This window comes from Squalius cephalus, assembly GCF_949319135.1.
Source record: "Squalius cephalus genome assembly, chromosome: 15".
NCBI classification, from domain to species: Eukaryota; Metazoa; Chordata; class Actinopteri; order Cypriniformes; family Leuciscidae; genus Squalius; species Squalius cephalus.
Genome location: NC_137136.1, coordinates 2,371,521 through 2,397,500, shown reverse-complemented (window position 1 = coordinate 2,397,500; position 25,980 = coordinate 2,371,521). Strand labels below are relative to the sequence as shown.

The following is a 25,980-nucleotide window of genomic DNA, read 5'->3' as shown; positions in this document are numbered from 1 at the left end:
TCTTCAGGAAACGTACATTCTAGGTTTGTAGATAAGGTTTCTCCATGATTCAAATGCCCTGCCGATGTTGAGCCGTGTTTTTTCACCCGAAGTTCATCCGATTCATGTCTGGCCTTACGAGCTTCAGCAGAAAAAAACTTTTTTGTTTGTTTTTTATCAATATGTGGAGTTTGTGTTGGAGTCTGTGTTGTACGACACAGGTCGTTTCTTAGTGTTATCAGACATGTCATAAGTTGCATAAGTCATAAGTCCATGTCATAAGTTGCAGTGTCGTCGCTGTTGAGTGCAAAGTCAGTGGGCTAGACGAGGCGAGAGGCGAGAGGCTCGGGAGCGCGCGTGCAGGTCACGTCACTGGATTTCGCGGTAAATCCGACCCGGCACCTTCACATAAAAATAAGAATACTTGCTTTCCGAGGTAATAGCAAAACCCGCAAAGTGGATCATTTTAATGTGAGATTACAACCCCTTCACACACAGGCAATAAAAAAAGGATTCATTTTAGTAGAAAAGTTACATACAGCACCTTTAATAGAGCTGGTAAGTCCCGCCCCTTCCGTAAAACCCCGCTGGACCTCAAAGTTGAAAAACCGTCAATGCAAGTGAATGGGAGAAAATAATTATTTTCTGGTCCCGTTTGAATTGTGCCATGAATGTGAACATATGTTGTCTGTGAATTTTTTATATAACTTTTCGTGTAAAGAATGCTACAATTTAGCGGGTAGAAGTTTGATACGGTTAGACTTTGTGTGAGAGCACTTTGTGGACTACAACTCTCGACGCGTTTGAAACGTCACCACCACTAGCACACGGACACTAGCTCACGGATCCCGCTAAACATGGCTGTGTCTTTGGTGCACTTCACCGCCTTCTTTCAGGGAGAGGACAAAATCGTTGAGGTTGGTGAAAACCACGGGTAAGTCAACTTTATGGGGTGACGTCACATAGGCGACATGTAGTCTTTCTCGTTATGTCTTTTCCACAACTACTAGCCGAAGAATCATACCATATACTGTCAAACTCGTAACATGAAAAGTTATATAAAAAATTCACAGACAACATATGTTCACATTCATGGCACAATTCAAACGGGACCAGAAAATAATTATTTTCTCCCATTCACTTGCATTGACGGTTTTTCAACTTTGAGGTCCAGCGGGGTTTTACGGAAGGGGCGGGACTTACCAGCTTTATAGAGGATTTTAACTGTGACACGATGATTGACAGGGCAGTTTAAGTGACAGGATGCAAGCAACAGATCCGTCCGATAAAGATGATGAAGTAGTATGTCCCAAAGCTTGCCTACTTTTTTGCTACACATTCAAAAGTAAATACCTTTTCTTCACAAAAAGAGCACATACTTTTATGGCGTAGTGTAACTTAGGCGAATTGGGCACAGCATATGGCTTTACACGATGACGATCGCTCTGATTGGTTTTAGGTCTATCCAACTGCGCCCAGAGGCATTTGAGCGACGTCCGTTGGTGACGCCCCTTTGGAAATGATTTGTCTATGGAGCTTTGCCAGACCATAACTCAGTTACTACTGAGAATGGTCTGGTTTTAACCAGGCTAGAGATCCACCAATAGCAAACCACAAACCTCCAATCAATTCCCAATGAACAAAAGCAAGCCCCGCCCAACATTTGTTCTTGTTTGAGAAGCCTTTTCACTCGGATTTACGACACAGTAGAGAAGAAAAGACTAGTGCAGTTTGTGTTTCATACTGACCTTAATAAAGTACATTAGGACTGTCAGTTCGAAGTCACAAATTGACTTGGCAAATATCACTTGCTTGTGGCTTGACAGGCTCAAAAGACTCAAAGTAGCTGGCTCTACAAATATTTGTAGGGCATTATAGCTGAATGATAAATTACTCCTGGTTCTGATCCAGAGGAGGATGGGCTCATTGTTTCGAAATGGAAAAATGAGCAATGGAGCATTTAAATGTTCTCACGCAAAGGGAGATGATAAACATCTGGACTCTGTGTTAGTTCTACGGCTCCTCCAGCTTGCTCTTAACGTATATATTAATGTCAGTTAGTTTAACACATGGCTTGTGAAACTGACTGATGAATTGTCCTCATGTAAGCTATATGCAGACCAGAGCGCCTGTTGTGGTTAGTTAAGATGACTGTGAGCTTTGAGCTTTCCCAGTAGAGGTCTGTGACCGCCACAAGACGCTCTGCTCGTGTTTTACACGCTGTCTAACCAGGTGTGATCTGATATATGGCGACAAACGTAAATTGAATCTCTCCAGTGTTAATGTGAGTTTTTGTTCTAACCATCTGGGACACGTTTGTAAGCCGCTCAGTTTCTAGCCCTGCCCGCAATGAAATCCCATGGTTCCGAAACAGCATCTTAAATATTTTCTGATTGGCTTTGATTTGTTGCTTTTCAATTCCCTTACAGATTCATTCCCGGGGCGTTATTTATAAAGACGTGCCTATAATGATCCTAAATGTAAATGTACGACAGTTTGCGAAAATGTTACTATAAAACATCCATATGCACAGAAATGCATCTCTCTTTATAAATTGCAGTTCGTCTTCAATTCAAGCTCAGTTTGTATAGCACTTATCATCAATGGTCAAGGAAATCCCAGCATGCTTTCCTAAAGAAAAATATGTGTGAGTGTCCGGGTTTCTGTACAACACATTATTATTAATGTCAGGAAATCATTCATATAAATGTATTAAGTTCAGTGATGTGATTATTGAAAAGCGGTTAAAATATTGCTTATTTGTGCATATAATTAATGAATAATTATAATAATGCATATCATGATTGCCTATTTATCTAACTAAATTTCGTACACATATTCTTCAGTTGGCATCACGTTAGCGTATGCCTTTATAAATAGGATAAAATCCATGATATTTAGGATAAATACATGCATTTTATAAATGAGGCCCCGCTCTACTTTTTATTTTATTTTTTTCATGTCAAATTTCCTTTTTTTGGGAACTCTGAAATGCATAAAATCATGCATGTAATTGGTTGTTGTACTTATATTTTGATGCCTGTATATTTCTTGATCACATAGAAGAGCCAGTGTCCGAATTTCATTAACAAAAAAGAAAAAAGAATGGCGTCCATCACACATTGGCGCTGGAAACCTTCTCATGCGAACAACTCATCAGTATTATCTCGGGTTGGCGTTATCGTTATGACAGAAAATCTCAGGGAGATCTTTAGACAAATGAGTGTTCTTTCCAGCCCCGCTCTGAAGTCCTCCATGAGATTAATGTGATCCCTTCAGGAGGGTTGAGGGCACCAGGATGACAGAGTAATTGCTCCTCTCCGTTCCTGGTGCCTGCGGCAGACTCATATAATCGTATAAATATTATATGGACTGCATTATCCTTAGTCGTTTGATTGTCATATTCAACACGTAGTAGGATATGAGATATGCTTTTACTCGTCCAGAGGGGTCATTCCTGTTCTGAGGAACGTTCTGAACTTTAGAAATAAGTTTAAAAGTGACTAATATGATCTTTTGTCTTTAAAAATTGTGAGTTTAATATGTTATCCAATATATTAAGACATATATTATAGGGACTGCACAGCGTGAAAGACCGACATATGTTTAATAACCCCAACGGTAAGCCGTTCACCATATTCCACTCGCTCGGCATGTTATCAGATCTTTTATTTAATTGGCCGGTTTTAAATTTCTCTGGCACTTGCTGTGAGGCTTTTAACCCAGGTATCGGTGTCCTATAGCTCTGCGCCGGGCGAGAGAGCATCCATCAACCCTGCGTACGGGATGGGAAACCTTTAGCTCACCGTCTCCATTGTTCTGGGAAGGTCATGTGCACCGGTGTGGAATGAGAATGGAATGAGATGACAAGGCCGAGAGATAACACACAACTGAGGGGAACCCGGGTCACAGCACTTTGTTTTACTGGATCTTTAACACTCAGGACAGGCCTATGAGAGCTCACAGCAACTCTACTCACTTTAAAGGTCGCCGTTGTTGGTTCTTCCTAGAAAATTAGCCCCGCAAACATCAAATGATCCTCATAAAGACTGGAATAGCCATGCATTTTTTTTTTTTCTGTTTTTGCTTGGCTTGATGGTTTTATGGTGTTTGTTTGATTGTGCAATGTGTATTATTTTCCCCCCAGACATTTCTGAGAAAGAAATCTACTTTTTCCTGATGCCTGTTATCTGTAGTCATGGTGACTGTTTGCATAATGCATGCGTTGAGTCGGAGTCACACAAGAGCGCGGTGCAGGTGTTGATTTTAGCAGTCAAAAATGTTCTCTGACTGGATTTTGTTCACAGAAATGGTAAAACGTGCAAAGTGAAAAGGGCGCAGAGATAAAATACCAATATTCTACTGCTGTTTCCAAAATTACTACTATTAAAACCAACCCCTGCCAGGATTTGGTGATCTTGCAATCACAAGAATTAATGCAAATGCAATCCATTATTAATCAACATTCATTATTCGCGAAAGCTTGAGGCTTCATCTTATTTCCGCAATATTTGTGCATAATATGAAAAATTAGCATAACAAGTATGATATAAGCCTCAGCATAAGCCTTAACTGCTAAAGAAATAAATAATCGGAACACTTTATATATGAAGCCCATGCTTATAATGAATTATAGCCACAATTATACTTTATAATACTTTAAGTATTAGTATTCTATAAATATATTTATAAAGACCTATAGTGCATTATAAGAACAGTTATAGTTACATTTATATTATTTTTATAATTACTTATAAGTCATGCATTTGCTTTTTCAATGCGCATAATCCATCATACACTGATTTATAAATGATCAAATATAAAATAGTTCCAGAGACACTTGTTTGCTGTACCAATTAGTTATCAATTATGTCTTTAATGGCTAATGTTTGCATTAGAGGTCATGAATGGTAATTTGGATTTGTTAAAATTTATATCTCAGCCATTTGCAAGGTATTTCTTATAGCAGTTTGAAATTATACTTTAAAAAATATCGTTGCAGTGTTTTACTAGTATGTAAAAAAATTTCCCCCTACTGTTTATATTAATGATTTCTGTTTTTTCTTTATTATTTTATTACAGGAATTATTGTTCATTAGTTACATTTACAAATACACAACTTAAAATGAATAATGAGCACATCTTCATGATTTGCTTTAGGAAAATTTATACTTAAAACCACCAGTGATGCGTTTAGTAACTGTAATAACAATATGTTTACTTATTTGACAGAAATAAATCTGAATTACTAAAAAGTCATTGTAACAAACATAATGGTGCATCTTTATAAATACATTCATAGAACCATATGACTGACTAATTAATACTTATAAATTAGTGTGTAATGGAATATGAGCATGCACATTGAAAAAGCAATTGCATCACTTATAAGTAATTATAAAAATAATATAAATGTAACTACTGTATAACTGTTCTTATAAGAGTCTTTATACATGTTTATAAAATAGTAATACTTATAGATAAGTATAAATGGAGCTATAATTCATTATACGCATGGTCTTCATAGAAAGTGTTACAGAAATAAAGTTTGTTTTCCTTCTTTTCTGATTACTTCATACACAAATGCATTTGACTTTGTTTTCTTGCGCCAAATATTTATATGCTGACTTTTCAGTTGCACAGTCAATTTCACATTTTTAAATTTGAATCTGATTGATAGCAAACAGGCTGCAAAATTGAAAGTGGAATGTAAAAGTAAGGAATTAGAATAAAAATGCAATTCGAAAATACAAAAATATATCGACTGGAAACACTTTTTCAGCTGAACTTCACTTTTTCACTTACACTTTCAAAAAGTTTTTATTTCATATGTATTTTAAAATATCTTCATTTGTGTTCCACAGAAAGAAGAGATGAAGGATTGAAATGATATTTTTGGTTGATCTGTCCCTTTATTCATATATTTAAATTTTAATTCATCATCCTTTTTTTCTGGCCAGCTCAAATTTACACTGTCACTGACACTAATTAAATATTGATAGTTGGTGAACATCATTGCAAGTTTGATATAAGCCGCCACATTCGATCTGTCCTGATATCATTGCATTAATTAATATTAATTATCACCAATAGCAATATAGTTACTGGAGTTTGAGCTAAATAAAGTGGATCTTCCTCATTCCTCTCAGTTTGCCCACGCAAAAGTTGCTCTTGCCGGATTGTTTTTTGGGGTTGCAGAACCGAGGAAATTCAAGGTCTCAGGGCGAGTTTACAGTGAGCCTGGCCTTAATTAGAAAAGGATGATGGGAGGCAGTGCAGAGAAAGAGGCTTGGAAGGCAAAGATTTGCACTGGGATCAAAGGGTAGATGAGGGATGACAAATATCCCAGAGCCAGAGACTGCTGGAATTCCATCTAACCCTCGGGAGACGGGAGACTGGGGGGCCTATCTATTCGTCTTCCATTTTTGCAATGCTTTTCTTGTTTGGCGAAACAAGACAAAACATGAAAATAAAAAGCAGGTGGACTTTACTTGCTTAAAAATCCTAACAATCTGTCAAAGCGTAGCACTGATCTGCATCCAGAACGTTTCTCTTATGTATTGACGGATCTGGTGTGGTAATTATCAACTCATCTTCTCCGTATGCAAGAATTCGCAATCAACAACCCGCTGTATTTCTGCAAGGCAAATCTGCATATTAATTTGCTAATATCCTCCCCTCTGTTGACTGTTGTTCACTTGTTGACTACCAACAGACGCTGAATGCTGAATGCAAAGTGTGGCCCCAAAAAACAGGAAAGCGAGTCTCTAGGCTTTTCCTGATTTCAAACATGCACGCTCCCGTCGGCTTTGGGAAAGCATCCCAGCTCCTTCACTGCAGGACTCCTGATGGTTCACACACTTCATCCGTCCAAGACTGGGTGGGTTTTTTTAAAGAGAGAATTCACTGTGCTTGAGTTCTAGACGACCCAGGCGTCAAATAAAGACAAGCCTCTCTGAAGACGTGCCAGAAATGTGACAGAGCTTTTTTAGAGGAGCGCTTACTTAGACAAATGACATTTTTTGATGGGATTAGGAATATGGAATTGATTTTTGGTCTTGTTTATTTAGTTTGGGCCTTGACTCTATAAAACACTGGGTTAAAAACAACCCAGTTTGGGTTGTTTCAACCCAAGGGCTGGGTTAATATAGGACAGAACACATGTTGGGTTAATTTTACCCAGAAAATTGGGTTGTTTATTTAGCCCAGCATACTGGGTTGATTCATTTTTACTATAGTACTAGCTTCTTTTTTTTTTTACTTAATACATTAATTAATGTTTACGAATTAACTTAAATCCTCTAAACTTTGCAAGATTCCTTTCTTTTCGATCATATTTTACAGTATAGCATATTTTATATAGTTTTGAATACATATTGCATACATTTAAGCTCGTTTAACAAATATTAGAAGTAAAAATTAAACATTTAGAAGTAATTCAAGTGTAATGGACCAGTCTCTGTTGTCCCGTTTCCACTGTAACGGCGCTGGATCTCGTGCCGGAGCTTGTGTCGTGTTCAGCGGGGGAACTTCTTACTTCAGACCGCCCTCCTGCGTTTCACTCGTAGCTGAAATATGCTGTGACTGACTCCATAACCCTTTCATAAACAATCAGTGTACAGTTCTGAGAATATTTTTTTACTTTCTAAGTATTTATATTCTGTATCTTTTTAAAAATAAATGTATAAAAATGAATGCAAGGCATCAGGCCTTCCATCACACGAAAAGATCGATGCGACACTCGTCTATGTGACTCACATCGCGTCCCTATATGTTGCTTTGCATAAAAATAAATGATATACAGAACAATAATGAATTAAAAGATAAATTAGAATGTACACAAACCTCTATTTTACCGAAGACATGTACCAATTTGATGGAGCTGCACTGCTCTCTCCTGAAGAGGTCGCAAAAAGCCTGCGATAAATAACTCAAACTCAAAGGTTGTTATGTCTGACCCAGGATCTGGGTTACACAATAACTACCCGAACACTGGGTTGTTATGTCTGACCCAGGATCTGGGTTACACAATAACTACCCGAACACTGGGATGTTACGTCTGACCCAGGATCTGGGTTACACAATAACTACCCGAACACTGGGTTGTTACGTCTGACCCAGGATCTGGATTACACAATAACTACCCGAACACTGGGTTGTTACGTCTGACCCAGGATCTGGATTACACAATAACTACCCGAACACTGGGTTGTTATGGCTGACCCAGGATCTGGGTTACACAATAACTACCCGAACACTGGGTTGTTACGTCTGACCCAGGATCTGGATTACACAATAACTACCCGAACACTGGGATGTTACGTCTGACCCAGGATCTGGGTTACACAATAACTACCCGAACACTGGGTTGTTATGTCTGACCCAGGATCTGGGTTACACAATAACTACCCGAACACTGGGATGTTACGTCTGACCCAGGATCTGGGTTACACAATAACTACCCGAACACTGGGTTGTTACGTCTGACCCAGGATCTGGATTACACAATAACTACCCGAACACTGGGTTGTTACGTCTGACCCAGGATCTGGATTACACAATAACTACCCGAACACTGGGTTGTTACGTCTGACCCAGGATCTGGATTACACAATAACTACCCGAACACTGGGTTGTTACGGCTGACCCAGGATCTGGGTTACACAATAACTACCCGAACACTGGGTTGTTACGTCTGACCCAGGATCTGGGTTACACAATAACTACCCGAACACTGGGTTGTTACGTCTGACCCAGGATCTGGATTACACAATAACTACCCGAACACTGGGTTGTTATGGCTGACCCAGGATCTGGATTACACAATAACTACCCGAACATTGGGTTGTTACGTCTGACCCAGGATCTGGGTTACACAATAACTACCTGAACACTGGGTTGTTACGTCTGACCCAGGATCTGGGTTACACAATAACTACCCGAACATTGGGTTGTTACGTCTGACCCAGGATCTGGGTTACACAATAACTACCCGAACACTGGGTTGTTATGGCTGACCCAGGATCTGGGTTACACAATAACTACCCAAACACTGGGTTGTTTCGTCTGACCCAGGATCTGGGTTACACAATAACTACCCGAACACTGGGTTGTTACATCTGACCCAGGATCTGGGTTACACAATAACTACCCGAACACTGGGTTGTTACATCTGACCCAGGAGCTGGGTAACACAATAACTACCCAAACACTGGGTTGTTTTGTCTGACCCAGGATCTGGGTTACACAATAACTACCCGAGCATTGGGTTGTTATGTCTGACCCAGGATCTGGGTTACACAATAACTACCCGAACATTGGGTTGTTACGTCTGACCCAGGAGCTGGGTAACACAATAACTAACACTGGGTTGTTTCGTCTGACCCAGGATCTGGGTTACACAATAACTACCCGAACATTGGGTTGTTACGTCTGACCCAGGATCTGGGTTACACAATAACTACCCAAACATTGGGCTGTTACGTCTGACCCAGGAGCTAGGTTACACAATAAGTACCCGAATACTGGATTGTTACGTCTGACCCAGGAGCTGGGTTACACAATAACTACCCGAACACTGGATTGTTACGTCTGACCCAGGAGCTGGGTTACACAATAACTACCCGAACACTGGATTGTTATGTCTGACCCAGGAGCTGGTTAACACAAAAAACTAACCAAACACTGAAAAAATAACCCAAAAAATTGACCTAAAAGGCTCAACCCAGGATTTGGGTAGGAAAAATAACCCAAGATTATTTAGAGTGTTGTTGAGGAGTTTGCGATATAATTCATTAACCAAACACCACTGCCTGGTTTGCATTCCAGTCGTGTTCATGTGGCTAAAAGTGCTGCGGATATTAGGAGAACAAAGGGAATTGCGTTCACCTCTGAGTTTTAAGGGTCATAAAGAAGAGTTAATGAAGTTTTTCCTCCAAACCCTTGTCAAAGTGATGACATTGGGCCCCGCTATATGTAATAGTCTGTTGGAGAAGAAAGACTAAATTTAGCCAACGTCTTAAACAAGTCCATATGAACGAAAGACATCTGGTCTGATGGAACCCATCTGATATAGTTCCTAACCTTTGCACGAGTTTCTCTTTAATTTATTTGAATTTAAAACACTGCTTTGTATAAATTGATTGCAAATATACGGTAATGCAATGACAGTAGTTGTTAAGACCTCGTTTTCAAATGCCAAAACAAACAGTGCCAAAATAAATGTTGCAGGAACTCCTTTCCAATCTCATGACCTCCAGCAGGTCTCAATGCATGTTTAAAACAAGACGTGCTTGGCTCTCAAAGGCCGCTTTTCTGCCACTTTTAAAAACTTTCATTGCTTAATTGCTGTTAGTGAAGAAACGTTGAAGGGAGTTAAGCAATCCCAACTGTCTCAATGCCTCAGTGCACAATGTTTCTGGGCCACGTTGTGTGTTGAGTCAGTGAACTGCTCTCTATCTGAGAAAGAAATGTAATTTGGGGGACAGAGTTATGGATTGCACTGTTCTGCTTTTTCAATATCCGGCCTCAGCTGCACAACGGCGGTCTCGTTGTTGTTTCCAGCGTAAGTTCCCTTGATTTGACTTTGCTAAAAAACAGAAAGAAAAAAAAAAACAGACCACACTAGAGTTTTGTAGCTACTGCAATACTGTGCCAGAGAACAACTAAGCAGCACTGTAAAATTTTTATAAGGTTGTAACCAGTTTTTGTGTTGATTTTGAGTGATGATTTACTCAGCAATGCACAACATTTGCTGTTTATAATGATGCTGGGAATGGCAGGGTATTGATTCGGTCGTTCTCATATTAAAATAAAACGCCAGACAGTATGTAATCAGCACATGGCATCTGTTATAGAGCATTTTGAAAGCTGTTTTAGATATGTGGACTTCCATGTTGAATTCGGTTTGATGGAAATTGGAAATTGATCTTGAGATTATGGATTTCTCTTGCTCATTATCTCATTTTTTTCTTCTCTATGTCTGAAAACGCAACAGAAGGTTGCAGTAATTATCCATAATCCTAATGCTAAGTGTTAACACACTGCTGGAGAAATTTGAAAAGAGAAAATAAATAATTATGGATTAGCCTGTTGAAAAGACACCAGCCAGAAGAAACGCATTGAATTGATCAGAAGCGACAGTAAAGACATTTATAATGTTAAAAAACGATATCTCATTCATTCTGTTCATTTGAACTTCCTATTCATCAAAGAATCATGAAAAGAAAATGTATCACGGTTTTGACTAAAATATGAATCAGCAGCGCAACTGTTTCCAACACTGATAATAATAATAAATGTTTCTTGAGCAGCAAATCATCTTATTAAAATGATTTCTGAAGGATCATGTGACACTGATGATGCTGAAAATTCAGCTTTGATCAAAGGAATAAATTACATTTATGTCAAATTAATATTATATAATATCCAATTACATATAATATTAAAAAAGTGTAAAAATGTTATTTTAATTTTTAATAATATTTCTCTATTTTTTATATATACCATTTTTACTGTATTTTTTTATCAAACAAATGCAGCCTTGGTGAGCAGAAGTGACTTATTTTTAAATCATAAAAATCTTTTGTATGATAGTGTGTATTTTTATATGTTTGTGTAGATGCAATATCAAACATGCAAAATCAAGGCATTGAAAACATTAAACCTTTGCACAACTTCAGAAACATACAAATGTTTCCAAATCCTTTGAGAATGTTGAATTACAGTTGATTTGATTGTTTTCATAATAATGGCATCACATTTATTAATACTTTTACCTAATCTGACATTATAATGATTTTATTCTGTTCTAAAGAACTATTACACACACACACACACACACACACACACACACACACACACACACACACACACACACACACAAATCAGTAAATGAGAAAACACATGTTAATGTTTCCCATAACATCATCAGTGTTCCACTGATTTTTCATGCATGTTGAGCCCTGATGATAACAATATTCAGCCGTGCAAATGACGTTTATTAGTCCCATCTGGTCTCCATTTATAAATACATTTTACTATTAAAAAAAATCTCTTTCTTGGACAAAGGGATTCTGTCTGAGGTTTGAACTCTCGTTACCTGCACTTCTGACGAGTCGTCTGAGGATTAAAGCGTACTAGTCTTATATATATATATGCTGATATTGTTTGCTTCAGTGTCTATTTAAAGGTATGAACATGTAAATATGAGATCATCCTGGCTTAGCAGGTCGGCCATGTGGTCTCCAGCTGAAAACCACTTCAGAACCATCAAACAAGACCAGATTGACCAGTGGAAACCAGCCTGATGGCCAACTAATGCTGGTTTTTATAGCAGGATTTTCCCAGTCTTCTTGCTTTTCCACTTGAGCTTGTGTGAAGCACATGAGCAGTAAATATCCATCTGTTTATCTGTTTGGTCTTGTGTTTTCCTTCTTGTTTGTCTGGCATACAGATATTCTCACAGGACCACCTCTTCTGGACGTCATTGTGCTTCAGATGATCTTCACTCCCATCTCTGCTTCTCTCTAATGTGAGTTTTTAAATAATACAGGGATACGAATGTCCGAGGGCTTCCGTTTGGCACAGATTCATTGTCTTTCCAATAGACTTTGATGGGTCTTACTGTGTTAAGAGAGCAGCAATTCCCAGACACTCAATTCTCCAGCGCTTCCTGGATTTCACTTCTCCTTCGATATAGCATTACACTGCAGAAACTCAATTTAAAATGTTTCAGTCCAATGCAAGTTTATTTTGACACAGTACATTCAATTCTCTTTGCTGTTTCCCCTTCTAACTCTGTACGAGTGAAAGAAAATGCAACCAAAAAAATTGAACATTTTGACTTTGTTTCTTCTCCTTCATGTCATTTCAAACTTCATTTTGTTGAAGGAGAACTTTTCCATGCTTTTCACTGTTTTCATGAACTACTTTTATGTTTTTTAGACTATGTACGTCACTATAAACTGTCACTGAATTGAAAAGAGCTGCATTAAGACTTATCTCAGAGAAAAAAGAAATAGGTTTGTAATGACATGAGGGTGAGTAAATAAAGGCAAAATATACATTTTTGCCCATATCCCTTTATCTTTCTTTATCTTGTGTAAAAAAACACATGCATTGCTTAGTGTAAAGTTAAATATTTCTCCTACTGAGTCATTTTTTGTGTGTGCTTTAAATCATGCCCACACCTCATTGCTTCTTTCTCCACCTCGCCTCGTTCCAAACTTGACACAACATGTGGGTGAGTAAATCGTGATATTTATTTTTACCTGTATTATTATGATTCTTCAGAGAAAATCAAGAGATGCTTTGTGTAAATAAATACGTGTTGCATAATCTAAAGTTAAATATTTTTGTGTTTTAAAGGAGTAGTTCACTTCAGAATTAAAATGTTATTCCTGATAATTTACTCACCCCCACGTCATCCAAGATGTTCATGTCTTTGTTTCTTCAGTTGAAAAGAAATTAAGGAAAACATTCCAGGATTTTTCTCCATATAGTGGACTTTAAATGGGGTCCAACGGTTTGAAGGTCCAAATTGCAGATTCAATGCAATTTGGACGAGGATTTTTGGTTAAAAAGTATATAATGTTTATTTATTTTATTTTTTGTAGAAAATGACAGATCGTTTCTCTAGATAAGACCGTTATTCCTCGGCTGGGATCTTGTAGTAGAGCCTTTGAATCTGCATTCGGACCTTCAACCCGTTGGACCCCATTGAAGACAGAAAGACATGTAGTACATCTGATGATGTGGGGGTGAGAAAATGACCAGGAAATTTTAATTCTGAAGTGAACTAATCCTTTAAATCATGCAAACACTTCATCACTTCTTTCTCCCCCTCACTGCGCGCTCTCATTTTATTATACCAATGCAAACAGGATTTATTTCTTTTTAGCGTGTGACCGTTTGCTGAATTTAAAAGGATGCATTGTGTTTGTGGCATCACTCAGATTGAAACCGTGTGTGTCGTCCCCCTTCCCTTGTCATCACTCAAGGCCTCTTCTGTTCAGCTCTCCGACTGGTAATTACAAGCGCTCATCTGTGTCTGCCTAATAAACATCCCGCTGGAATTCCTCAAGGACGCTCTTCCCCCCCGAATCCCACCGACACGATGACCATTTCTCAGCTGTCATTTAAGCAGCGTCCCGTGTAACTCTCGTCCTTCCATCACATCTTCTCTTCTCTGTGTTGAGAAGAGGTAAAAATCGACAAATTTATTAATGTTTCTTCTACAATAATTGGTCCTATTCATAGTTTTCACGTGAAGTCTCACTCTTATAGAAACGCCCACCTTTCCTACATTGACCGCCAGTCATTTTTACCAGGTTTGTATTAAGACAGTGAAGACCAAATTCAATATACACCTTATTGGTGATGCATACTATATTCAAGCTCAGAATATAAACTCAACACACAAGTTTCTCGTTAAGCGTTTTCCCATAGGAAACCATTATAAAGAAAACGTTTAACAATTTAGCGAGTTTCGTTCATATTCTGAGCTCATCTGCTCGCCTATATATAGTGCATCATCAATAAAGTTATAATGAATTTGATCTTTTAATATCACACATACATTAAGGCACTGTTTTTTTAATAATGTTGTGCTATTTTTAGTAATTGAAATACAGTAGTATATGGATCAGAAGTTGCATTTTGTTCACATATTATTATTATTTATTTATTTTTGAGAGGAGATCTAAATATTCATGTCTTGAAACAGATGGAAATTTGACAGGCCTGTGCCTCAGTTGTACTGATGTTTTGCCCTCCAGGTCTCCGGGCCGGTCACGTGACTGAAAACTATAAATAATGCTATTTTTATGTCCTTTTTGATCCATTCATTTGAGCTTTGAACATTGGGCTAACCAATGGTGTGAGTCTGGGGCAGGACTATCTGTTTTTTAAAGTCCCCCTGTGGTGAAACTCAAGTTTTTAATGTAGTTTATATGTCTATGTGTTGTTTTTAATACGCTTTAAGACAAACCATGTGTAAATTCATAAGTCGACAGCATTGCTGAGTATTTCCTCCGTAAAACTGCAGTGAACCAAAGACAGTCTCAAAAACACGCTTTGAAATCGCTGGTGTTTCTGACGTCACAAACTACCTTGTAACCAATCAGATCAACGTGTGATCGTCAACCAGTGGATCTCTGAGCTGAGTGAGTGAGTGGAGGCGGGGCTCATTTGAATATTCATAGAACCACGTATACTAAATGAGGCAAGGGTGTCGAGTTACATTCAAGATATTTTAAGGCATGAAGACATTTTTTTTTTCACAGATTTTCTTTCAATTTGTCATTTTGGTGATCAAAGATGAGTTTTAAAGGATACAATTATTGACTACAGGGGGATTTTAATCAGTGGTAGGCAGGGAGAGTGTTGGGTTTGAAGCTGTCTTCATTTTTTCCTGTTGTGTTTGGTGCAGCAGAAATGTTCTCGGTTTATGACATGATAAGAGTAATGACTTCGGTTAAATGATTAAGTCAGGAATTAATTCAGTCAGTGATTCAGTCATCATACCTTGAGTAAGGCTGATGCCTAAAACGTTGGTTTAATAAATAAGCCTAAAGGATGATAACTGGATTTTTTCTTTCAGAACGATTTTTTTTTTCAGCTGATGAAAGATAAAAAGACGGCATTTAAAAATTGAGCATTTAAAGTGGCAATATATTCACTGTAAAGCCAAGCTTCTAGCTTTAAAATGACACCTATTTTGTGTTGGTTAAGCAAGTGGTTAAGAATAACATGATAACTTAGTATCGCCCTTTTAACTTCATATTCTGCCTAAGCTTTTCCGGGTCAGTCACTTTTTTTTATCTCAGAATTGCGTGATGTACAGTAAAGTCGCAATTGCGAGTTATAAAATCAGAATTGCGAGATATAAAACTCACAATTACAAGAAAAAAGTCAGAATTGCGAGTTTATTTCATGCAATTCTGACTTTATATCTCGCAATTGCGACTTTATATAACGCATATAGTCACAATTGCGATAAAAAGAGATAAAAAGTTGCAATTATCTTTTAAGATGTTTTATTCTGTGGCGGAAACAATCTTCCATAAAATGCAGATATTGGATATGGGTCACTTTTAAAAGAAGATTGGGCATCAAGACGGCCTCAGATCAGTGACAGAATGCAGACGTTAAAGACTCGTTAAAAGAACCAAATGGCGTCGAAATCGTTTTTATCCTTAGCAAGAGACACTTTACTTTTGCAAACTTCTACAGAAGAGTTTCATCTTTATGAAAGTCATCCTTCTGTAGCCGTGACACTAGATGTGGAAGGAGAAGATCATCAATCTTGGGTTCAGTGGCTTCCTGCCGATTTATTGGGCTTTCAGTGTCAAAGGTTGACGACGTGCACATTCTTTCCTGGCATTAACGGCTGTATGACAGACAGCTGTTACAAAACTGTAAATAACCTTGAGCTTTTGAGCGCTCGAGAGCTAAATTTACGGACGCGAAGATATTCTGTGGAAGATCTTTGACGTTGGAACGGCATCAAGAATTTTAGAGACGGTCCCTGAAAAACATCATAAAGCCTCGTGATGTAAAAGAAGTTTGATGTTGATAGTAGTACAAAAGGTTAAGTGAGAACTAGAGCTGAGCAATGTGAAATTAAGCAACATTGTGAATAAACGTGTTACCTCACCGCTCCAAAGTTGGGGATTAGGAAGATTTATGTTTTTAAAAGATTCTTCTGCTCACCCTAAGGCTGCATTTTTGTAGATCAAAATTGCAGTAATGTTGTGAATTATTGGTAAAATTTCAAATTGCTGTTTTCTATGTGAATATATTGTAAACTGTAATTTATTCCATGTGATCAAAGCTGAATTTTCAGCATCATTACTCCTTGATTCTTCAGAAATCATGTTGATTTGCTGCTCAATAATCTTTTCTTATTATCATAACCATCATAATAATATTATTTATGTTGAAAATAATTTTTCTGCTCAATATTTTGTGAAAACTGTGATACATGCTCTTTTTCATGATTCTTTGATGAATAGAAAGTTCAAAAGAACAGCATTTATTTGAAATTGAAATCTTTCGTGACATTATAATTGTCTTTACTGTCATGTTTGATCAATTTAATGCATCAATTTCTTTCCGAGAAAAAACAAAACAAAAACCAAAACAGTGATCCAACATTGATTTTTTAAATTAGATTTTTTTTAATCATGTTTAGTTCTTACATTGAATGTTTTGAATGCAACAATGGCAATCTTTCAAACAAATACAGTTATTAGCCATCAATTTAAGGTATTAATTTAATGCAATTAACAACAACAATGATAAAAAATTATTATACATCACTTCCGGTCCTTGAATTTGATTGACTGAGCTTCATTCCAGTTCATATAACCATCCATCCATGCATACTGAATTTCGTCAGTAGACTCAAAATATCAAGATGTATTTGAGCTGGCCCAACTCTAGGCATAAACACAGTTCAGACTGTGATGATGATGTTAATGGAGTGAAATGCTGAGCGAGTACATAAATCCATTAGAAAGCTCAATATCAGGCCCACGCGGCTCAGCCAGGCCCGTCGATGATCACCTACTAAACAGCGTGTCTGAAATGAACCTGCCCATAAATTGAAGTGTGAAGAGGTTGGCGTCTTAAGACTAATCAGAAGTGCACAGGAATCACTTGGCCGTGCGCTGAGCACGTGGTCTCTCTACAATAGTGTGTATTCACCCCGTCTAAAGCTCACACAGTCCGTGTGTATCCACAGGATTCAATTAATCCCTCTCACCGAGGCATCTTCCCACTCTCTCTCATTCTCTTTCTCTTCTCTCTCTCTCTCTCGTTCCCGGGAAATGTGATTACAGACAATGTTTTGCTCCCTGTAGGAGTTTCGCACGGCCGTGTTATTTCCTCTGGCACAGACATTATCAGCGAGACAAACTCGCCAAACATTGTCCCGTCTCTCCAGTCGATATCTGCATCCCAAAGCCACCTTTGTCATTTTAATTTTTCGTCTGCTGACTCTGCTGTCTGCGGTGTGTTTCCGCCGAGGCCCGGCTCGTTTTAAACTCGCATATATCAAATCCATATTGACCCGGCGTGCTGAAGGCTTAAGAAGCTCTGGCAGAAATCGATGGCCTCCACCGACGAGATCGGCTTCATCTGTACTTTCCGATCCGTCACCGAGCTGATTCATGTTTGCAAAAACTCACTCGCCGCCAAACCCCCCAATTAACAGCCGATTGGCTAAACTGAAGGGAGTGAGACAGCTGTGGGTTATAAATATGGAAAGAGAGAAACAAGAGCCTGATGGCGTTTGAGATTATTGGATTTATTACATTAGTTTCCAATTCGTTCTGCGTTACTGTCCGCTCCGCACTGATGATTAAAACAGCGAGATGCTGGATATTGATCTCTGTCAGCACTTATTGTTTTCGTTTGCTTAACTTTACAGCCATTTATTCTGTTGCCGTCAAACTAGTCATTTGGAACAATACAGGAATTGGCATTATTGTACATAGGCTTTGTTCAAAAACCAAGTGAACTACCTATACTGTCCCTGCACTCTTAGAAATTCAATTCTTAGATAGTTCAATAGGGTTCTATAGAGAACACTAGGGTTCTTGACTCAGTTTTAAAGAACACTTTATGCCAAAAAAATTTCTAAATAAGGAGAATTGTCTTACGTGACACTTGAAATACTTTAATGTTTAATGGGTTATTTAAAGTTCCCCTTTAGTAAATAATTGTTTCCCTTAAAACTCATCTTTGATCACCAAAATTACATATTTAAAAATATCTTGAATGTAACTCGACACCCTTGCCTCATTTAGTATGCGCGGTTCTATGAATATGCAAATGAGCCCCGCCTCCACTCACTCACTCAGCTCAGAGATCCACTGGTTGACGATCACACGTTGATCTGATTGGTTACAAGGTAGTTTGTGACGTCAGAAACACCAGCGATTTCAAAGCGTGTTTTTGAGTCTGTCTTTGGTTCACTGCAGTTTTAAGGAGGAAATACTCAACGATGGTGTCGACTTATGAATTTACACATGCTTTGTCTTAAAGCATATTAAAAACACCACATAGACATTTAAACATCAAAAACTTGATTTACACCACAGGGAGACATTTTTTCCAGTGATTATGAGCTATTTAATTTATAGAATTCAATAAAAAAATAACAAAAATAAATTGAAACTAAAAATCCATGAAGTGATCCCATGATGGGAATCCTTTAAGGTCATGTGTGGAAACTTTTTCTTCTAAGAGTGAAGACAGCATCATAAGACTGATGCAAAGGCTGTTCCAGAAGGTACAAATCATGATTATAAGATGCCTTCTTTTTGCCAAATTCAATGGCATTTAAAAAAAAAATCCATTCGAGATAGTTTATAAAGTGAGGGAAATGTTGAATTGTATTCATTCTGATGAGAATAATTTTATTCCGTCAGTGAGTCATTAAAGAGCATGGTTATTTTTTTTATTATTTACATTCATTCACTTCCCAAAATGATTGATGATAAATGAAAAAAAAAAAAATTTGACATAGTATTTGTGTGTGCTGTGTATTATGCTTATGCCTCCTGGAAATGTCTTTCTAGTTTTGTTCAAATGTTTTGTTTTTTCCATGAGCTTTTGACTGAATCCTGAATCCTGCATATTTCCTTCTTTACATTCATATTTCCTTTTTTCATCTCTATATTCTAGCCCACAAACTTTGTATTGAAGCACCTCTCGTGTTTCTGCCACATTAGGATGAATCGCTTTGTTGTATTCTTCAATTCTAAGATGGTTTCGATAACAGTTTCTGCTTAAAGAATAAATGTAAATGCTTTTTTAGAATATCACAAACTGATGAAATTGTTTGTGAGTTGAGTCTCCCAAGTATTGGTTATATGATGCATGGAGTAGCCTATATAGAGCGCTCCAGATTAGGCTCAGATGGCATCTAAAGGCGTTTTCTGTAGTTACTGCACTCATTTTGGGGGTAAAGAAAGCAGGATTTAGATGAATTGATTAGGGTGGCCTACATGTAACTGTTAAAGCACTGGGCTGGCAACTAAAAGGTTGTGCGTTTGAATTAAAGGCACACTATGCAGTTTAGTTTTTTTCTCAAACAGCGCCCCCTAGAGTCGCAGTGGAGTACTTGTATTTAACGTTAGCTGTCGTAAATACCTAGCCTGGCTAACGTCAGACCTCGTCTCATTGAGACGTGGTCTGGGAACCACATTTTCATTTTCTCGTATTTGAGGCGTGGTTTACGAATGCCCAGAGCCGTTTATTGGGCGCTACGAATGTCTATCAAATGCGCCTGTTCGTAGCTCATAGCCAATTGTTTCAATTATACCAGATGACGTATGTAGAGCGACAGAAATTCGACGAGGAAGAAGATGAAATAAACTTGCGTTCTAAACTACTTAGAACACTATCTAAGACATCGAAAGGTAACTTCGCGTCTGATGCCATGTTGGATCCATAGATATAAACAAACTGCTTCAGTGTGTCGCATAGACGTCGTCATCGTCTTGCTGCTCCCTCCCCGTTCTGTGATTGGTTCCCTTTTTGAGGGGAAAATCTGGTCCATGGTTTCCAGGCTGCCTAGCAGCTTGAATAAAATCGCGCTGCGCGCAAGGCAACATGAGGAAACCCAGGCTAGTAAATACCACTCACGCAGAGCCATCTCTGCACTCTTCCAACCGCGCTTTCTTCATTTTCTTCGTCGACTCTGCCATGATTCAGGTCTGAAATGCGAGCTAGTGTCTTCCACAGAGGCTGCTTCATGTGTTGTTGATGTATGTGACGTCGTGCCGTGAAGCAAGTCGTGATTCTCGCGAGATTTGTAGGGACGCCACCTCTCAAACCCGCATTGCTGGTTTTGCCAGCGGCGTCCCCCCTGCTTTGCAATCGGGATGATTCGCTCTACTATGAGTTCGTTTACCATCAAAATGATTTCGAAGCTGTTATATTAAGGTACGAATCTTGCATAGTGTGCCTTTAAGGGTGCGGTTTGGGTCTCTTGGCTCTTTTGGTCCGGACCAAAGCAGAAAAATTATACATTTAGCACGAATGCATTATATTGTTAAAATACAACAAATAATCTGAAATATCAGCATATTAGAATGATTTCTGATGCATCATGTGATCATGTGTAGGGCTGTCACTTTACGTTCGAAAATCGATTGCACAATCGATCGGACCAACCAACACAAGTTTCTAAAACGAAAATAGGGACTCGATTTTAACGGCCTTCTCTCAGAGCGCGTCCAGCTCGTCATGATACGCCCGCAGCGAATGCGTGACACAGCAACTGTGACAAACACACATAACAGGAAAGTATACTTCTGCATTATGTGTCTCTTTTTACTACAAAAATGTGAATTCTGCCGGTATTCAGACAGTCTCATGCATACAGATACAGATTCGGGCTACAATCGCATAGTCGAAATTTGTTTGACATTTCTAACCGTAAACTCAGCCATGTTGAAGCCTGCAGTGATGTTTCTCATTGATGTTATGGCAGTCCACTCTGCTTATTGTTTTTCGAGAATGTTGCACTCCTGTTTGTCATTGTGCACGAAACTTCACGCCAATAAATCATCAGAAATACTATTGCTGACTTGTGCGCGTCTCAAGCGCGGCGCACCCTCTTTACGTTCGTCCTAATGCCTGTTAGCTGTCCGTGGATTTGCCTATATTTGGCGTTTAAAATGGAAACGTCTTTAGACGTGGAAAATCGATTTTAAAAATCGATTCAATGAACACTTATGTCTCAAAAATCTAACAGGATTTTTTCACAAAAGTGACAGCCCTAATCATGTGTCCGTTGCAGTCGATCTTGCCGCTTTTAACACAACACATTCAGTGTGAACGACCTCCTTACTTTTTTACTTTACTTCCAGGATATTTGCCAAAACTAAGTGGTTGTGTAAAAGTTCAGATCCTCCAGTGATAATTCCCAGCACTTCTTCTTAAATATCTTTACATTAGTCTGCGCTATTGCCGCGGGCGCTTATTTCTTCCTGTTTGACATCTGGTGTAGTCCGTGAGTTGAACATGCTGGAGTGGAGATGATGTCAGGCCCACATAAGAGTTTAATTATCAGCTGTTCGGCTGGGAAACGGCTCTGTAGAGTTTGGCTACATTCATCTTTTTCCTCTCATCCGAGACTTCTCCATGAAAGGAAATGGTGTGTTCTTGCGTAATGCTTGACGGGCCAGTTATAATTCGAATTAAAACAAACTCAGTCACTTATTACTGATGTTCAGAATGTTTTTTCTACCATTTCACTGTATAAAATATATCATTTATCACTGCTTATAATAAATAATTTAGTTCAGAAATTCAGAAACATTAAAAAAATACAAAATTTCTGAAGAATGTATAGAAGTCGATGCTAAAGAGATTTGGTTTTTGCCTTGCTTAGCTATTCTGAGTGGTTTTTAGTGCATTAATAATGTGGTTGCTAGGGTGTTCCAGATAGTTGCTCAGGTTATTAATATTCTGGGGGTGTATTGCAGAAACTTTAGAATCCTATCTTATCTGTTTGGGAACCATGGCAGTTTCAGTTAGAATCTCATTTAGAACAAAAAGCTATTACAGAATAACATTTCCTAAGAAAAGAAAAAAATTAAAATCCTAAAAACTGTCTTAAATACAAAGTTCTGTGATAAAACTCTAGAAGGCGAAGGCTGATTGGTCCTTTACTTAATCTACTTGCAATCTACTTGCAGCTCTAGGGGCCCTATCTTGCACCCAGCGCAATTGACTTTCTACACCGACGCATGTATCGTTACTATTTTGCACCCGTGCAAAGCGGATTCTTCCCTCCACAGACGCACGTCGGTTAACTAAGAAATACACTTGCGCTCCCGGGGGCGGTTCAGCGCAAAGAGGAGGCGTGTTCCGGCGCAAACGTTTCCTCATGCTATTTTGCAGGTTTAGAAAACAATTCCGCCACTAACTGAAAAAATCTAGTTTAAAGTCAGTGGCGCGTTGCGCATGTTATTCATATGCTATTTTAAGGGCGCATGCTTGGCCATAATCAATGTAGCGTGTGCACAACGCACATACACTTAGATTCTCTCATCTACACAGAAGCAGCAGTTTTCATTTTTGCAAATCATACATTATTACGATAGATAGATAGATAGATAGATAGATAGATAGATAGATAGATAGATAGATAGTTTATTATTAAAGCATACATCTAGCTTACACATTTACCCAAATTATTATACGCCTGTTTAACCGAAGCTAATCTGGGTGCGTTTCTCCATCCCCAATGTCACTTCTCTGTGTTTTACGGCCCTGACGAGAACGTCGGTCTCCTCGGCTGTGAACCGCTCCTGGCAAATCCGCCGTTATAATAGCAATCCGCCATGGAACAAGCGCGCCTGCTCTTAAAGGGAATGTGAGATGACGCTCTGATTGGTTTATTTCACGTTACGCCCAAACCACACCTATGAATAATGAAGCTGCTTCAGACCAACACATTTTAGATTTGCTTCGGGCGCGAGAGTCATTTATCCCGCCGGTATAATAGCAACAGCGCCCGAGACCCGCCCACAAAGTTACTTGCGTTTCACGCTTGATACTTGCGTTTCAGACCGTTAAAATAGGGCCCTAGGTGTCAGTGCCCAAGTGCACCAAAGAGTCTTAATCCACCGCTGGGTACAGAAGAGATACAGAAGAGATCCTGTATCTCGAAGAGATGCGTTCTTTGAGATGCAGGATTACTAAATTAAAAATAACATTACCTTCCAAAGGATCCTAATGCTGGGAAAGTGTTTATTTGTTTTCAACTATGTGAATGTCTGTTTGTTCGGTGCATTTCACTATGGATTCTTCGGTAAATCAGTCGCAATTTCGGCGCAGGCTTTGCAAACAGACCTTTACTGCAAGATATGAACCCGACAGTAATGCCACAACATGTAAGTAACTGTGTTAATTCTAATGCCCATCATCATGATCAGTGATTTCTGATAATGTAATGATTCGTGTACAGTGAGACTCATCACTGCAACCTTTCATGCGACGGGAGTAGATATAAATATAATTCTATAATCAACACTTTTTGCGATTCGTTAATTTCGACAGCTGTAGTAGTAAAAACGTAGTAAAAGTGTTCGATAGAGTTCCACATATATTTTTTTTTTTTTTTTCATATGCAAAGATGTTAGCCAATCACAGCAGTGGGCGTTTACACTGAAGTCTCACAGCAGACACGCCCCTTCCAACCTCCCGTTACAATCAGGGCGTTACAATCAGGGTAGGAAATGGCCTTTTATTTCTAAATTATGACCATTTTTATGTAAAAATCATAGTAACAATATAAGTGCTCCTCAGGAAACATTATACAATATTTAAAGACCCCTTTAAAGTTTGGTTTTGTAGTGTGCATCTTGTAATTTCCATAGTAAATGATTGCAGGATGAGTTGCATGCCAAATTTTAATACTTTTGATTCTTGTTCAGGGTCACAGTTTGAAAACACGTCTCGTGTTTTTCTCTTAATGTTTTGGATTCAGCACATTTGGTTAAATGTCAGTGATCTGCAGTTGGGAAATGTTGAGACACTTTTAGTATTTAGCACTCTGATAAGATCTTCCGTGCGACTGCTGTTGAAAGTTCAAACGCTTCTATGAGCCCCAATGATATGAAGCGCTTCTCTGAGCCCTAATAAATAACGTCCTTGTTTTCTCACCGCTCTACCTATTTGCACGCAGCAAAATCTTATTAAAAGTGAGCGGCATGAGAGAGTAAAGGAGGAGGATGGCGTTCTCCGGAGCGTGTTTAATCTCAGCTCTGAGAGCTGTATGAGTGAAGTGAAGAGGTGATGCAGAGAGAAACGTGATCCGTATCACAGTACAGTTACCTCACTGAACATGTGCTTTTAATAAAATCACTTTATGGGAATACTTGGACATGTGAATACAAGGGTCAACACAAGAATACGTTGTTATCACAAGATTATCAATGCATACTGAGGAAATATGCCATAAGAGGCTCTGTTAAGAGACATTTGAAGCATTATACTTGGTTATTTACTTAAGAAATATCTCAAAATATCTATCTATCTATCTATCTATCTATCTATCTATCTATCTATCTATCTATCTATCTATCTATCGTTCATTCTATTTATCCTTTGCTATCGTTTTATCACTCTATCATTCCATCATTCTATCATTCTCGGTCTATAAACCTTCAAAACATCAAGGTTTTTAAAACTTTTTCCCCCCTCCAAAACTTTCAAACAAGCCTTTTTTACGTTGACATGCAAAGATTCTCTTTTCAAATTTTGCTTTTCTAGTTTCTAGCCTAAATTAGTCGCATGAATTTTTATTTGTTTTAATTTTACTTGCATTCAAATTCTAATTGCAATTCTGCAACCTGTTTGCAAAATCAGGAATGAAGTTCTCGAGCCACAAATTTAGTGATTCAGGGAGTCAAGAATATTTTAGCCTTTAGTTAAATACGATTGTTATTTTTACTTCTTATGCATGATATTTTTTATTTCTAATGCATATGTTGTGATTATTTTATGACTATTTTAACTCCTTTTCTATGTAAAGCACTTTGAATCACCATTGTGTTTGAAATTTGCTATATAAATAGACTTGCTTTGCCTTCTGATCCTCGTCCTGCAGTGGTGAAGAGGGTTTGATGGGAGCTGCTCTCTTCACATATTCATTCCTTTAAATGTGAACGACACATTGACCTCTGCTTCTGTAGGCGTCTGTCGAGCCTCACGCCAGACATTATAGCCCAGAGTCACAACCAGCAACAGTCATTAAATGTCTTATGCACTTATTTCAGAATATATAGTCATATAGACTGACGTCCTGACGGGGTGACACAAACAGGTCACTGTATTATTCCTGCAGAATGACTTCACCCGAGGCCTTTTCTGCTGGTGGAGTCATTTTTTAATTTGTATATGAAAATGGTATTTTTTATTGTGTGTTTTTGTTTACTTGCAGGGAAAGTAACTAAGGGTTAGTGATGTTATAAGGAT

General features: G+C 38.3%; 1 protein-coding gene and 1 long non-coding RNA gene across 2 annotated transcripts in view; one reads left to right on the top strand and one right to left on the bottom strand.

Annotated features, from left to right (window-relative positions):
• LOC307172239 overlaps window positions 1-12,503 on the top strand; it is a 27,230-nt gene extending 14,727 nt beyond the window's left edge. Inside the window, exon 5 of the long non-coding RNA XR_013823688.1 lies at window positions 12,434-12,503. This is a non-coding gene — a long non-coding RNA (uncharacterized lncRNA). The remainder of the gene's footprint in view (window positions 1-12,433) is intronic.
• The window catches only part of LOC307172232 (uncharacterized protein), a 381,392-nt gene that overhangs the window by 309,603 nt on the left and 45,809 nt on the right, over window positions 1-25,980 (bottom strand). The window lies entirely within an intron of this gene.